The sequence below is a fragment of the Anser anser genome, assembly GCF_964211835.1.
Source record: "Anser anser genome assembly, chromosome: 5".
In the NCBI taxonomy this organism is placed as follows: Eukaryota; Metazoa; Chordata; class Aves; order Anseriformes; family Anatidae; genus Anser; species Anser anser.
The window spans coordinates 45,972,546-45,989,935 of NC_139725.1; the positions used below are offsets into that span (position 1 = coordinate 45,972,546).

Below are 17,390 nucleotides of genomic sequence, written 5' to 3' on the forward strand. Positions count from 1 at the left end.
TCAGGCCACGCATCTCCTATGTAGACAGGCTTTTCATTACAGGAACAGTAAATCCAGAGTCTAATGTTGTCTACACCACCACCATTTCTCAGAAAAGCCAGCAGATTGCTGCAAAAATAGGTAAACGGTGAGTTACAGCTAAAAACAGTAGTCCGATGTCTAAAGCAGTATCACTGTCAGACGTGCTTGCCTACTGCTGCTCCCAGATAAGTGAATGAAAGGAAAATCAAATACTGCATTTTCTTGTGTACTTCTCTGTATCATTTACTTTTCTGTGCACACCAAAATGAAAGGAAATTTGTACATCATTAAAGAAACCTAAACTCTGGATGCAGAAATTAAAGGTAAATGTATCATTTCAGAACATTTCTCTCTTCATTTCATGGAGATACTGATCGCGAGGTTCCTAATGTTAAGGGTTTCTCTTGTACTTTCCCATCTAAAGTAGAGCCACTGAAGCTGGCAGACTGCACTGCAGTGCCAGCACTGTTCTGATGACAACTATCTGCACATTCACAGTGACTTCAGGTCCCTTTTTACCCCTCTACTGTCTGAGGAAGAACCTCGGGGACTGAGATGAGAATGGCTGTCTAAGACTCCATGGGCAATGAGGGATATGCAAGATGCAGTGTTCAAAAAAGTTGTACCAAGCGTGATCTGCCTTCTCCTGTGTTAGTTATTTGGCTGTTGTAACTGTTGACAATTTAGGGACTGGGGAAGGAAAGTGTGTCAGATGAAAAGCAAATGCGTGGAGGTGGCACCAAGGAGTCAATTTAAGCACATAAGACAAGAAATGTAACTCAAATTTTAATTTCTCAAAATTTAGACCTTTTGATAAGGAACCATTTGATTTTGTAATATTTTTATTTTATTTTATTTATTTTTTCAGATTCTTTCCTGCTTTGCAGTAGTTAGAACAATCTTTCCTTTGGTGATGAGATGTCATTCTGAAAAAGTAGGCTGTAAAAATCTTTTGGGGTCCTCCTCTTCGGGGAAATGCTACATGAATTGTGTGTTAGATTGCAAGGTAACTGCCAGGAAATGAGATGTTGCTTCTGCTTATTGAACAGCCAGCTTGCTGCTGCTTGCTTCCCTCAACACATGGCACTTCTCAGCTATTGTCATACAAATCTTTTCACTTTGGTAGAAATAATGTGTTATGGAATAATTCACTGTACATGCAGTAAGCCTGCTGTTACCTATCTTGGCTTGTGTTTTTATGACAATATAAAGGAATCGCGTGGAAACTCCTACTAGTCCAGTGCTGCTGTTGCTTACAAGATGATGTATCAGTTCCCTCAAATGGGAAGGATACATATTGCCTGATCAGGAGCTGAATCACAGACTGCTTAGCTCGTGGTTGATAGCTCAGTGAGAAATCGGGCACACGTAATTGCTAGATAACATTCTGGCTGGACTGCACAGTGCACTTTCCTTGGGACACAGTGTGCAACTGTGCTGTGTGGCTGGTGATTCTGCAGCAGTGTGTGTCCGTCTGCTTCATTTCCTGCCATCTCCAGAGGCTTAAGGAGCTCACTTGATTGCTGGTTTTTTACTGACTCCACAAATCAATCTCGTGGCAGTATGTGAAGCCTCTTGCACTGTCCTTCTGGCAGGAACTTAGAAAAGGTACTATCATGAGGATGAGGTCTAAAAACTCCAAGAAAAAAGACTTTTTGGTCTTATAAAAGATGACATATTCACCAAACATGGCCAGACACTCTGCTCGTATGTCTAATGCTGGAATCGTTTTTCTCCATGCGCCATTGGATTATAGTAGGGAGAGAAGATGGCTTCTCAGCTGCCTTGGGGCTGAGTATCTATGTGGATATAAGTGGCTTCCTTGATGCCAAGCATGAAAGACCTCATACTCTGAGGAGAAAACACACTTGTAGCAATTTGTGCACACTGAAGTTAGTGGAGCCGTATCTGTTACCTCTTCAGCAGGAAGTGTGATAGGCATGGTAGGACATTTAAGATAGCCCAATGTCTTACTAGTAATGCTAAATGAAATCCTAAAGAGATATCCATAGCTGACCTCTCAAGTCACCAGTTTTGTAATGTAGGACAGGACAGACCCATATCAGACAACAAACCAATCTTTTTTTGTGTTACAAGTAATGCCCGTAATGAGCACAAAGCTCCTTTTCCTGAGCAGAGCAGTCTCTGCTCCTCCCCTCTCGTCTTGACGCTTTTCTTCACACATTAAACATTCCTTTGGCACCAGATTTCATTGTTTCAGTTTATTTATTTATTTATTTTTCACTAGGCTTGGGAGTGCAGTTGCATCAGCAGGTTTGCTCTCTGGCTTGCAGAAGGAACCTGCTATTGCTCTCCAGTGACCAACTATGAGAGTTACAACTAACAGCAGTGTTGTGCTGGTTCCCCAGAGTGAGGCTTTAAACATGCTGTCAGTTGATAATGACTGTAGGTCGCTATTATTCTGGCCTAGCTGTGAACCAGTGACCTAGAGAAGAAAAGCTTGATGTGTCTTTACCATGGCCCTGAGCCATTCAGGCCTTCTTCTCAAGCTATGTAAGGAAATAATTTGCACTGTTGTTCTATTTATATATTAGTGGAGCTAATGAGAAGCAATGTTTCTCAATTTTTGCTCCCTATTTTCAATAGTGCAGTTCTATTGCCCTTGGTCATGGGAGACCAATGATTAATGGGCAGATAGGAAGCGGATGGCTAAAACTTGCCTCCATGAGAAGGCCAGGAGGTCTATCCAGCCAACCATTAGAAGCTCATTACTACAGCAATAAAAGGATTGATCCCTTCATAAAGCTCCCTCAGAACTTAACAATTCACCCACGTGCAATTACATACTGGCAGTATAAAGAGGCCACTGATAAATCACATTTTTTATTTCTAAAGGCAAGAGGGAAGAGAGATATTAATACACTGCAGCATATGGAATTAATATAAATTAGGAACTAATAAAACAAGCTGCTAGGAGCAGTGCTGCCATTGCAAAATTTTGAATAACTTGACAGTAGCAGTCAGTTCATTGCAGGGCAGGGACCAGGTTCTTCCCATATCAGGTGATTTGACTCAGAGGAAATATGCATCTTAAGCAGATACAGAGGGCAACAGAAGTGGCTGGCAATACTGAAGTTACCACAGCTTGAAGCAGTGCCCTGAGAAACAAAGACACTAAAGTGCAGAGAGTACTGCATCGTTACATGCAAACACAGAACCAAAACGTAGCTCCTTCTCCCCATTGTTTAGAGTTTGTAGTTTTCTAGATTGTAATGTGTGACAGGATAAGTAATAGATCTGGTGAAATAAAAGTTGTGAGGGATAAGGGAGAAACAGTACGGTGAGACGTTGATTCTCTAGGCTCTCTCTGTCTTTGCATGTAACAGAGGGCAAATCTGCACTGAGATGAGACCAGCTGAATACCATTAATTGCCTGAAATCTGCTCCTCTGGCCTTAGTCTTCAGAAACATCATTAAAATACAGGTCTGCGACCAGAGTTGTTTGCTCCTCCCCAGATAGTCTTACAAGATAAACACTGCTTATGCAAAGGAAATAAACCGCGATAGCAGATTGATACAAATAGACCACTTCCAAGAAAGGGCTTTTTAGCAGCCCCACTTTGCTTCACATAAGAATAAGCTGATAGCCATGCTTCTGCTTATTCTTCCTTTGTGTCCCCTTTCAGACAGAGCAATTGACTGCTCTGAAGCTCTCCTCAGTGCATTTCATAGGGCCCCGTAGTGCTCATCATAAGGCTGTTTAGAAATCAGCCCAGGAAATTCACTTGATGTAGTTCTTCGGTTTCCAATATTCTCAAACATTTTACCTTATATAGAGCAACGGGGGGACTTGCACACTAATTTCACTTCCAGTTATGTGTGCAGGCCTTCCCGTAGGGTGCCACGTGGTTCAGCATTGGATTTCAGCAGCATGCGTGGTGGTCTTCCCTGTGAGTCAGTGCTAAAGCAGTGCTCAGGCATAGTGCTGCATGGGCCGTGGATTTCTGTATGCCTTCACAAGTGATTTTAGATGCGCTAGCATCTTTATGATGATAGATCAGTAATAATATCACTTGGTACTGGCTCTGTTTGCTACTAGAAAAGCAGAGTAGTTTTGCGCAAACCACAGTTCAAGAAATGTTACTAACTGGAGGCCTAATTCTTTGATAGTCCAGATGCCACTAGATATGCCACTCTGCACTCCAGACATCCCAGTCCATTTAGGATAAACGAAGTACAAATTTGAGTGAGGTAATATTGCAAAACGGGAGCTTTTCTTCCCCAAGATGTTTTTTTTCTAGAACTGTTTTAAAGCAGCTATGGAGAGCTGATTGAATAAACCCTGATTTCTTCTGATCCACATTGACCTGCATTTATTTTCCCTTTTGGATTTTACAAAAAGTTGCTAAAATAAATGGGCATTGATCTGTGTGCTTATTTAATTGCATAACTATATGTTTTCCTCTGCTTTCCGTATAATAAGCTTCATGGAAACACAGTTGTTGTCACTGAATTTTTGCAATTTATGAACATCAGAATAACTGACAGCAAAGACTAACAAATCATCTTTTTGTTTTCTCATTCCCTAAATACATATATTTTCACTGAAATATTTGAGAAGAGGACTGCTTGATTTGCATCGTAAATGCAAACAGTTTTAATGTCCAGACTGTTTTCTGTTTGGATTAGAGTCAAAAGTTTGATTACAAAATTATAGCAGGAAAAAAGATGCGATGCTAAACAAAAAGTTTTGAAATTCTGAAAAAAAAAAGCTGTAGAAATTTTAGATTAAAATGCTATTTTAACAGCAAATTTTTTGTCATAATTTCTTTTCTTACCAACTTCGGTGATAGTAGGGGTTTTAAGAAGTCAGCAGAGTCTTAGTTTATAACGCAGCAAACATTAAACACTTAAGACATGAATGCATTTTATCTAAAATAAAAATCTGTAGGTGAATGTAGGCCATTTGAGAAGAAAACTCTTCTGTGCCTCGCTGTTGGTTGATCCATAAAAGAAAAGATGATGAATTTAGGCGAGTTCATAGGTCTAAAGGAGGCAAGAACTGCTGTTAGCCTCTCTAACCGTGAGGGTCTCTGCAAGGTTAGCGTGAGAGCATGTCCTCTCCTCCTGCTTCTGAATAGCAACTCTCCCATGCATAGATTCAAGATCTCCACTGACAGTGCTGTGGCAATGTGTGCATCTACTCTTAGCAACTGCTTTCTTTTCATTCTCCTTTCATGACCCGAGTTCCCCTCGAGGGATGGATTGCATATTTTAAAGGCATAGTTTTAAAGCTACAATATCTGGAGCATGAGAGAATATTTAGGAAAGTATTGCTATGTGCTTGCCCTAGTTTTATACTTCTCCCTGTGCATTTACTATGTCCCAGGAGAGATAATACTGAGTTAGATTAACCTTTTGGCTGACCAGGATGATTGTTATATCTGCATGTACCTTCATTTAATGTATACCCGATTTTAGAAGTTAGCAGTACTCCAGAGATTTCCACAAAGAGTTGTTTTTCTTTGCAGGGCATCTTCCTGAACGTTCACTTCTGTGTGAAGGTTCTCTGCGTTACATTTGCTGTCTGTGGCGTAGCAGGCAACACTACGTCTTTGCATCTTGCACTCAGAGATGCAAGGCTTGAGGTCTTTGGTTACCCTTGGAGGACAGGACATGGAAGAAGAACTCAGGCACTCACTTCTAAGTGCGTGATGGCCAGATGACACACAGTCTTCCGGAGTTTAGATATAAGTTGCAGGCATCACCTGACATTTTTAGGTGGCATTTCCATAGAAAGTGATGATGGGAATTAGCTTTAGTAGTCTCTGAATAGTGTTAAGTAGGCATCTACAAGCCTAGGGATTTATAATTATAGTTCTCCAGAAAACAGCTTTGTTTTAGCCCACATTCAGTGTGGGGTTTAGTAGTTGTACAGACTTAGCAAGATGTTTCACAAAGACACAGTGTTGTTCCCAGGCAGAGGCATATCCTGCTCTAGGAAATGGAAAGAACATTTTTCAAAAGAAGAGGCAGGTGAGAAGTACTGACGTAGCTGTATTGTTGGTTAGTTCCTCAGGAGAGGAACTAAAGGCGGCTCATAGAAGAGCAAAACTTCAAAAACCTTCACTGAGGATTGGAATTAGTGAGATAGAAGATCTTCCTGTGACCATGCTGCATCAAAACAGGCAGTACTTCCAGCTACACAGTGTGTGTTCAGTGTATTCAGAGCTGAGTGACATATTACATCTTCTTTCCTAAGCAGGTATCCTCTTTCCCGCAGCCATTCTGTGGCACGGTTCCATACACGGTTGTACAGGAAAATGCAGGGAAAGCATTAGTGCATTCTTCCATCCTTCCATCATCAAAATCCTCTTTTCTATAAGAGGATAGTCCAGGACCTATGACAGAGGTCATGATGGAGACCAGAATGTGGCCAGGAGCCTAACAGAGTGTGATAAGCAGCAGATGTAAAACTGCCCCCTACAGACTACAGCAAGCTGACTTGTCAAAACCACCGTAATGTATTGTACGAACAGTGCAGTCAAAGCACACGTCTAGCAGCAAATTCAGTATTACAGAATACTGTACAGGCTCAGGAGAGCTGAGTTACGGGTGTTGTGGGAGCTATAACAGTGACTTTTCTGGCTTTTTTGCATTTTCATGCTTCTTCTTCATGCATGCATTTGGGAGAAGAGCCGTTTCAGAACCTGAAAAAAATCTTTTTTGCAAGAAAACCATATCAGTGAAAGGGAGCTGTTATAACCTGAGAAACTACAGAGACAAGGTAATCCTTAAACTCAAAAACAGGGAAGATTTCATCCACATCTTGGTATGTGTTTCTGCAGTGGGCTGCCATTATGAGTCTCAAGACTCCTTAGTTCTCTAGAATAAAAAAATGCCTGGGTAGTACTTCAGTACTATTGTATTTATTACCAATGGAGCAAGATACTAAAAAAGCCATAGAAAGCAATTATTTTCCTCTTACCTCAGTCATCAGAGGTCTCAGCACAGTTGTGTGACCGCTTAAACCTTATCCACCAGAATAATCCCTAATGATGTGAAAACCCACCAATGTCTCCTGCCAAATGATCTGCTTGAACAATAGTAATAGAGGTATTCTTTACACAAAATACCCCATTTCCACCAAAACATGAGTCCCTTTCATTTTCATGTAATATTCATCAGTGTGTAACTTACCAGCTCTGTACTCTTCTCACAACCCATCAGAACCACCCCTCCCGATGCTTCCCCTTAGCTCACCAAGCCAGTACTTCATGCAGCATCTCCTGAGCACCTTATTTAAGCCATTTCCCTAACAGCTGCTCCAGAGTCACCTTGCAGGTTGGCCCTGGCTGAAGGGCGCTGTGTTAGATAGGGAGGTGACAGGTGAAAAGGCGAGATGGGAAGAGCCTGCGTGTGCAGACAGCAGCGAGCAGAGGCATGTGCAGCAAGTGCAGTGGCTGTAACTGGTGCAGCATAAATGCCCAGTAGGCCTGGTGGCAGGTTCCACAGCAGTGACAAATACTTTGGGTGTGCCTGACTGGTCTGATAAGTTATTTCCAGTATCAAAGCAGGGTTAGGCACTGTACCAGCATCAGCTTAATGTTTAAGAGCTCTGAGCAGGATATCCAACCCAAACCAGCTTGTTGTGGGCTCCATTTTGAAATCACCTGCAACCAATAGTCCTAATTTCTCAACAGGATAGAAATTAACACAGATTTCAAGGGCCATTCTAATACAACTTTGAGACTGTGCCTAAACTTTGCCATATGCTGAAACTGAGGCCATAGCTCTGTTATGGATCAAGGCCACAGGTGAAAGTCCTGCCATATTCAAGCCAGAAACCCACTGGGCTTTGTTTTGTTTTGGCATTTGTTCTTTATCATGTTGCTCCAATCACAATACCTTTTTCTCTAGTACCATTACCAACAAATACTTTGCTCAGTGCATTTCTGTATTGTAACTTCTTTTTTGTTGTCACTGGTCATACGTGGCTGTATAAATAATTCTTTCCTTAGACTGAGGTGCTAGTGCTCAGAAAGCACTGTGCTGGCACATCAAACTACACGCTGCATCTCTGCCTCTCCTTCCAGCTAAAGCTGGGATACCATCGATATGTTAATTCAAGGCAGCAGAGAGCAGAACTCCCTACCTGCAGCTTTTTAAACTCAAACATCTAATCAGATTCCTAATTGGGACCTAGGGGACCCACTATGCTTTAATAATACATTTGACAAAATCTCTCTTTTTCTTTTAAAATCCTTAATTATGAGGTGCATTTTAAATGAGTTTGATCAGAGTGAATGTCTACATGTTCCAGGCTTCCCCCTCCCCCCCCTCCTTTTTTTTTTTTTTTTTAAAGATCAATACACACAAATGCTCTGGTGTCAGACATGAAATGCTCCATATGGACAATTTATTTAATCCATCCACTGTATGGATCCAGTCACTACACAATGAACTTTATTTTTGATTCGGTTGTTTTTTTTGTCTTGGCTTCTTCAGTGACCACAGTGATTGATATGTGTTGCTGTGGTCAGATTGATTTCTGTCCCAGACATTTTGAAGGACTATATAAGATACTGCATTGGAATTTTGGAACTGACAATATAGACAAATAATTTGTGTGGTATACGTTCCATGGACACTGCAGGAAAATAAATCAGTTCATCACAACGTTTCTGTAGGCAATTTCTCTTACAGAAATTGCGATTGGTGATTGGCACCATGTAGTGGGTTTACGTGGCACGGTTTTGGTAGCAAGGGGCTGCAGGGGTAGCCTCTGTGAGAGGAGTCCAGAAGCTGCCTCATGTTAGATAAGGGACAGTTTCAGCTGGCTCCAAAGGGACCCACTGCTGGCCAGAGCGAAGCCAATAAGCGATGTTGTTTGCGCCTCTGGGAAAGCAGATTTAAGAAAGGGGAAAAACAAACAAACAAACAAAAAACCTGCTGGACAACAGCAGCTGAACGAGTGAGGAGTGAGAACCAGCCCTGCAGTCCCCAAGGCCAGTGCAGAAGGAGGGCAGGAGGTGCTCCAGGCACAGAGCAGCAGTTCCCCTGCGGCCTGTGGAGAGGCCCCTGGTGGAGCAGGCTGTCGCCCTGCAGCCCATGGGTCCCACACGGAGCAGATCTCCACGCTGCAGCCCGTGGAGGAGCCCCCGGTGGAGCAGGTGGATGTGGCCTGGAGGAGGCTGCGGCCCATGGAGAGCCCCCACAGGAGCAGGCCCCAGGCCGGAGCTGCAGCCCGTGGAGAGGAGCCCACGCAGGAGCAGGGGCCTGGGGGGAGCTGCCGCCCGTGGGGGACCTGTGCTGGAGCAGTTTGCTCCTGGGGGATGGACCCTGTGGTACGGAGCCGTGTGGGAGCAGTTCTTGAAGAGCTGCTGCCTGTGGTCAGCCCCCACAGGATCAGTTTGGGAAGGACGGCATCCCGTGGGAGGGACCCCACGTGCAGCAGGGGTAGAGAGTGACCATGAAGATGACGGTGGAGATGAAGCGTTAGGGACTGACTGCAGACCCCATTCCCCGTTCCCATGCGCCTCTCAGAGGGAAGAAGGTGGAAAAGGGTGGATGGCGGGAAGGTGTTTTTAGTTTGTTTTCTTTGTTTCTCATTTCCCTAGCTTGTTAGCAATAGGTAATAAATTTCTCTAATTTCTCTATGGTGAGTGTGTTTTGCCCATGACAATAATTGTTGAGTGATCTCCCTGTCCTTATCTCAACCCTTGTTTATTTTCTTCCCCTTTGCCTTTGAGGAGGGGGATTGAGAGAATGGTTGTGGTGGAGCTCGGCTGCCCAGCTGGCTAAAACCACTACACACCATGTAGTCCCTGAGCTTGAGAACTTTCTTCTTGCACAAAGATAAAAGCCTTTTTTTTTTTTTTTTTTTCCCCCACATAGCCAGGCACAAGCAATAGACAAAAGTATAGGAGGAAGCTCATATATATCCACAAAACCAGTGACCTCTGTTGCATACTCTATATGCTGATATACTGACTGGCCAGTTTGTAAATCATCATCTTGTTGTTTCTCAGCTTACAAGGTGAAGACAGAGTCTTATAACACTTACACAGCTATGAATTTTGTCAGTCAGTTTGATTTAATTTCTAAGATACTGATTAAACTCCAAGCCAACATAATTTTCCTGTGAAAGTTAGATTAGATCTTCGCAGGGACTATCCTGTATTGCCTTTTCTTGAGTCCCAATGAAGAATTCAGCAACATTATCCGTAGGACTTCAGTGACTGTCTTCATGGTTTCATTTTCAGTGATGCCCATGCCAACTCTTAAGACTGGAAATCGCTGTAGTCTAAATTAGAGTTTTGCTTTGCTTTGTGACTATTCATAAGAGGCACAGTAAGAGGTATCAACACAATGAAGCTCTTCTTGGTATGTCTGTGGTCTGCTTATGTCCTGTATTTTGCTGTTTGTTAAGTAACTGTATTTTTTGAAAGAGCAGTTCATCTCAGTCTTTTTTTACACAGCCAGGAGGAATACCATCTTCTCAGTTGTTCTAGGACATGCAACATATCTTGATATGGCTGGCTTGCAAACTTTGTTTTCCTGCTGCAAACACAGGCAAATCAAATATGTATGTCCCTGACACTGCTTGTTCTGCCATCACCCGAATTGGGATAGCAGCTTTTGCAAAAGAAGCAGCAGATGTCAAACTGCATGACACATCCTCTTAAAAGAGAAAAGCAAATCCCTCTGTGTGAATAATTGCATAATAAATAAAAGCTCTTCTTTTTCAAAACTGTTGACATTCTGGGTCAAACCTCTCCCTGGTGTAATACCCCTTTCTTCAGTGAATTTACATGAGAAGAAAAGTGGCCTTCTGTTTAGATGGAGGAAATTCTGTCCATGCATTTGTCTCAAATCTTGGAAAATTAGTGTGACCTCGTCTGTATGTGCCTGTGTAAAATATATACGTGTGCATGTGCAAATGCATGTGTGTGCAGTAAGAAAAAAAAAGGAAGTAAAAAAAAAATTCAGCTCTGTTGTAAATTTCAGTGTTCTTATTTATCAGCTTAATTGCATTTGGATCATCTGCTAGGTCCATTACCTGCTGCAATTTGCCTATTCGCTCTTGATGTAAACCTTACTGTCCCTTAACTTGCAGTGAAACAGGGTTCTCATGGTAATTTTTAGCATTAAGGATCAAAACACTATAGATAGAGTTTAAGTACCATAATAATCATAAAAGGGACTATAAAGCTGCAACTTCCTCTACAACTTATCTGCTATTTTAGTTCCTTCAGATTGTAGCTGCTGAATAAAATGAAGTTTTTTTCTTCTATTTTCCTTGTAGCCTAAACATAACTACAGCAGAGAGAGAGGAAACCTTTCTGCCTCATAGAGATCAGTTCAATGATCAAATTTTGTTTCAAATACTTTTTTGGGGTGTTGAGGTGAGAAACAACAAATGCCAACTGGATTGCAAAATGCTGCAGTTGGCTGTGAAGCATTAGAAAAAGGGGAAATAATAAATTTGTCCTCAAATCGGGATAAACTTTCAGCTAATTAAAAAAACAAACAAATAAACAACAAAAAAACACAACACACACACACAAGCCCCCAACAAAACATTAATGGTTACTTCTCTAGGTTTTCATTTCTGCAGGGAGAGAGCACAAGTATCAGTGTCCTGCACAATCTGAATTGCCTTCCTGTTCACCAGAAAGAAGGGTAAAGCCCATCTAAATATATTTCCAAGAAATAAAGGCTATCTTACTATTTGGACCAATGGACAGAGATCAAAGCAGATAGAGTGGGTAAAAACGAGATAAAATAAGAGACGAGCAGGTGGAGAGCTGATGAATTTGTGTATCTCTGTTAGAATTCAAGGCTGTTGAACAATCTCTCTGGGAAATGCACATATGCAGCAGAAACATTCCTCTTTAGTGCTCTGATGCACATTTTTTCCCTAGTATCTTCATCATTTGCTTGCAATTTTAGTAATATTAGAACATCTCTATAGAAGAATTTATCTGAAAGTTTATAGGGAAATATGCTGAGAAATTCAAAGCAGAGATGATTGTTTTTCACACAAGTGATTAGACCATGAAAATGACTCTGGCAGGTCATCACTGAAGGCAATAGCTTCTCAATATATGAGAAAAGAATATTCAACCAGGTAACAAAACAACCTGAAATTTTCATAAGTACCACCAGTCTCACATTTTTTTTTAGGGGGAAAGGTTCCTGAAACTTCTTCCTCGAGGCCTGAAGCCAACAAATAAAGTTAAAAATGGAGGCTGAGATGAAGGGGGAGGAGTCGACTGGCGACTGGAGTCAACATGACGCCCATCTACAGGAGGGGCCGGAGGGTGGACCCGGGAAGCTATAGGCCTGTCAGTCTGACTCCGGTGCTGGGGAAGCTCATGGAGCAGATTATCTTGAGTGTCATCATGTGGCACTTGTAGGGCAACCAGGTGATCAGGCCCAGTCAGTATGGGTTTATGAAAGGCAGGTCCTGCTTGATGAACCTGACCTCCTCTTATGACAAAGTGATGCGCTTGGTGGATGAGGGAAAGGCTGTGGATGTGGTCTACCTTGACTTCAGTAAGGTTTTTGACACCGTTTCCCACAGCATTCTCCTCAAGAAACTGGCTGCTCTTGGCTTGGACTGGCGTACGGTTCGTTGGGTTAGAAACTGGCTGGGTTGCTGGGCCCAAAGAGTCGTGGTGAATGGAGTTAAATCCAGTTGGAGGCCAGTCATTAGTGGTGTACCCCAGGGCTCAGTACTAGGGCCAGTTCTCTTTAATATCTTTATTGATGCTCTGAATGAGGGGATCGAGTGCACCCTCAGTAAGTTTGCAGACGACACCAAGCTAAGTGCGTGTGTCGATCTGCTTGAGGGTAGGAAGGCTCTTCAGGAGGATCTGGATAGGCTGGAGCGATGGGCTGAGGTCAACTGTATGAAGTTCAACAAGGCCAAGTGCCTGGTCCTGCACTTGGGGCACAACAACCCCAAGCAGCGCTACAGGCTGGGACATGAGAGGTTAGAAAGCTGCCTGGCCGAGAAGGACCTGGGAGTATTGGTTGATAGTCAGCTGAATATGAGCCAGCAGTGTGCTCAGGTGGCCAAGAAGGCCAACAGCATCCTGGCTTGCATAAGAAACAGTGTGGCCAGCAGGAATAGGGAAGTGATTGTCCCCCTGTACTCAGCTCTGGTGAGGCCGCACCTCGAGTACTGTGTTCAGTTTTGGCCCCTCACTACAAGAAGGACATGGAGGTGCTCGAGCGAGTCCAGAGAAGGGCAATGAAGCTGGTGAGGGGTCTGGAGAACAAGTCTTATGAGGAGCGGCTGAGGGAGCTGGGATTGTTCAGCCTGGAGAAGAGGAGGCTCAGGGGCGACCTCATCGCTCTCTTTAGGTACCTTAAAGGAGGCTGTAGAGAGGTGGGGGTTGGTCTGTTCTCCCACGTGCCTGGTGACAGGACGAGGGGGAATGGGCGAAAGTTGCGCCAGGGGAGGTTTAGGTTGGATATTAGGAAGGACTTCTTTACCGAAAGGGTTGTTAAGCATTGGAATGGGCTGCCCAGGGAAGTGGTTGAGTCACCATCCATGGAGGTCTTTAAAAGACGTTTAGATGTTGAGCTTAGTGATATGGTTTAGTGGAGGACTTGTTAGTGTTAGGTAGAGGTTGGACTCGGTGATCTTGGAGGTCTCTTCCAACCTAGATGATTCTGTGATTCTTAGTAAAGAAGCATGTTACTCCACTCTGTCCTGCTGTGACATGCTATGCAAGCCTTTTCAGAGCCTGGGACAATCTGAGAGTTCAGCCTTTCACCATGATCTTTGGGCTTGAGAAAAATGTCTCATGTAAGGCTTCATTTGGAGCATCTGATGCCAATCAGTGGCAGAGACAGAACACTAGCTGGGTAAGGTTTTGGTGATTTTCATGTTTCTCTTAGCTGGAAAGCTTTAAAAAAAACCATCATCTTTACATTTTATAAATAAAGTTTTAATGTGTGTTTTCTCTTCTGTACCTCTTTAATATCTTTATGTGCTCTGTAGAGGGGATCTTGCTGTAAAGCCATAATACTTCCCTGTGATAAATGCTGATGTTTTCATAATGTGTAGTGTGCTTTTTACACCTACATATAATTGTGGCTGCTTGATTAGAAGCTGTATATGGAAGAGGGACAGTATTAAAAATATCATCTCTATTTTATGTACTGTAACGTGGAAGAAAAAATGCTGAATTGTAAATGAAATAAAAATGGTTGAATTAACACTGTATCATGCCACCCCAAAAGTGGCTGTTAGATGTACTGCAGAAAGGTGGCTGCCTTGCATATTCTTCAGAATATCAGATTCCCCTCCACCACCCAATGAGTGCTGATTGTTAAATCCATTAAATATAAAATGAAGGTTAAATTGGTCTTTGGCACTCGGACCATAAGCATAAACCATTATCTTCCTTTCTCACCTAAGAAGAAGCGGATATTTTTGCCCCTAATTAGAGTAGGGGTTAATTCCATATATTGGGCAGCATAGGGCTGGGAGAGGTAGTAGAGGAGACAGTATGCATTGAATAGAGGTCTCTAACAGCTCAGGATTAATGCAGGATTTGATTCTTTTAAGTGACTTTTCCCTTAAATAAATTAGGAAAGGTTAGAGATTTGGTGCTACCAGACCACCATTCTGCTGTCTCCCTTCCCATTTTCCAGTGCATAGACTCACCCAGCTTGTGATTAATGACTGTGACTAGTGTATTCAATAGGCGTTTTCTATGCTAGAAGCTATCATACTACAAACTAATTTAAAGCACTTCATGTGCAATGTAGCTTTTTTCCCACTGACATGAGAAAGGTCTGAGGGAGAGCAGTGACATGCTCCAGAGAATGGGAAAACCTTTTGAAAAGGTTTGTGATAAAACTAGTTTTAACGTTTTTCAGCTACTGTCTCATGAATATCACATCCAACTAAATAGGCTATAAAACAACACTGAGATGGAAATGAGTATTTCCCTCGTCAGTATGAATTTAGTGTAGCGTAGCCATTCAAACACTTCATTTAAAGAATGGATTATCTCAAGCTGAATCTTAAAGCTTCTGAACTACTTTTTGAGAGCCTTTGAAGTTCTGGGGATGACTGTGCAAAGAAGGATGTATGGGTTACTCTGGCCTCACTTGGACTGCAGTGGCTACTTTGTTCATGAGAAGGATGTTTGGATTTGATCCTGAGTTGGCAATAGCTGCTCCCTCCTGTTTCCCTGCCTGTTTCTCAAGTAGGTTGTGTTACATTACTGATATTTGAGTTAATTCCTTTGATACAACAGTGGTAAGAACTGAAGCCTGTATTGGTCTTTTTGGGAGAGAGCCTTTGGGGGCTACACAGTAAGACACCCTCTGTGGTGAGGCAGCAGTCTCTTTTTTACATGTGTTAACAATATTTCCCCATCCCACTTCAGTAAACACAAGGGCTTGATGCACACAGCAGGTATTTGTAAGGCTTCAACATGACAATGCCACTGCTTTAAAACTAACTTCAGTATTATTGATTTGTCAGCAGGAGAAAGATGACAAGTGGAGATAAAATATTATTTATGTTGTGATATCCTGTTTCCATTTATTTGTCTGCTTTTGTGAGGGATGCTATGATGGAGAATAGAATACAGTATCTATCTTCATTTACCTGAGCATAAAAAGTTGCATTTACAGACTCCACAGCAAGGCAATGCATTCTGTTCACCACCACTCCATAGCAATTTTAGACTAACTCTAATGATTTCTAGAAGGCTTCTTGAGATGATAACAGAATAAGAGAGCTTAACCTGTCTAAATAAGATGACAGTGGGATTTCTCCAGTATTCAAAACTTCCTTTAAAACTCAGAACTCTGTACAGTTAGCACTGTATTTGAGAGCAGCTGCATCAAATACAAATTAAATTGGATAACTGTGTTAAATGTAGTCACATCAGAATTTTTGTTGTCTGCAGAATTGGGCAAATAAGATAACCTCCTAATGTCTGCTACACAGACTGATAACAAGATACCAGGGACAACCACAACAAACACCTTGTGAAACCTGCCTAAATGAAAATGTTTATTCAGTTGCAGCCAACTCTTGGGAGCTATCTACAGGTGAGGGAAAGCTCTGCCAAAAAGAGGTCACTGACATTCTTCGTGGTTGTGTTTCAGACGTTGACAGTTTTATATATTTAACTTTAGAGCTATGACCTGCTCTCAGCCTAGCATGACAACAGGTCTGAGCAATGTTAATTGCCAACAGAAAAGAGAGATGATCAATAAGGATCTGTGCCCACAAACTCCCAGTACGTGTGTTTATCTCCATCAGTGGGAGGGTCCATTTAAAATCAATGAACCAGGAGCAATTGTAAACCTAAGCAGATACACGCTTGAGAACCTCTGAGATTCTTCTTTCAGCTCATGTAATAGAATTGTCTTCATTTAAAGCAGAGAATTGGTCCTACGCTTCTGTGAGGTGTCTATGATGTTTGTGGTCCACAGATTCATGATATATAACAGCCTAGACTTTTTTTTTTTTTTCAGTACTTATATTCAAGCACAGATCCAACTCCCAGGATGAATAGGATTTGGTCAGTAGTGGAATTGCAAATCTCTAAAGAAGTCTAATAAGGTATAATGGTGCTGGGCTGTTGCACCTCTTAGCTTAAGGTGACAATACTGTTCTATCTAGAGTGCATCTCACCTGTTGGGGAACAAAGACAGTCCTGGGAGCAAGGTGAAAGCCTGGCCCTTTAAAAGGCATAGATTTGTTTTCCTGTAAGATGCAGAATTGTCAGACTGCCTTTTGCAATGCATTTCTCTTTGTTTTCTTGCCACTCCGACTTCCCACTTTCTCAGGTCTGTGGCAGCTTAGAGGAAACGTTTGACTGATAAAATAAAAGTAATTTTTATAAATAGGGAAGTTTAGGAACAAAGCTACCAATGCTTCTCAGAATTGGAAAACTATGGAATGATATTTAGAATAAAGTGAAGTTCAGATAGGTGCTGAGAGGCAAACAGGTTGTGGCCCAGCTGCGTTTGCAGCAGAGCAAAATAATCACAGAGGTCCAATGGCCATTTTCAGCTCTGAGGAAGCAACATTTCTGGGGGGAGAGAGAGCAGGTAATTTCATTTTTGTTTCTATTTTTTTTGTTTGTGTTCATCTGAACTCACTGTACACCCTTCACTGGAAGTGTTTAAAGATTTGGCAGTCTTTGTTGACTGTTGGAAAGGCAGAAACATTGATTTATGGTATGTGTAAAAGGATCATTTTAGTCATCAATGAATTGCATCCATTTCTGGAGATAAACACAGCAGGTGCTTCTCTGAACACAGCAATTCTAAGCAATAGCATGAGATAACATCAAGAGCCTGTCATATTGTAGAAGAGCAACAGAAAGAATGGTAGTAAGAAAGAAGTAATAATTGGGGAT

The 17,390-nt window shown here is 42.1% G+C and overlaps 2 long non-coding RNA genes across 2 annotated transcripts in view; one reads left to right on the forward strand and one right to left on the reverse strand.

Moving 5' to 3' along the window:
* Positions 1 to 17,390, forward strand: part of LOC310899984 — a 105,865-nt gene that overhangs the window by 47,371 nt on the left and 41,104 nt on the right. The window lies entirely within an intron of this gene.
* The window catches only part of LOC310899711, a 35,160-nt gene that overhangs the window by 14,971 nt on the left and 2,799 nt on the right, over positions 1 to 17,390 (reverse strand). The gene's annotated exons all lie outside the window — the stretch shown is intronic.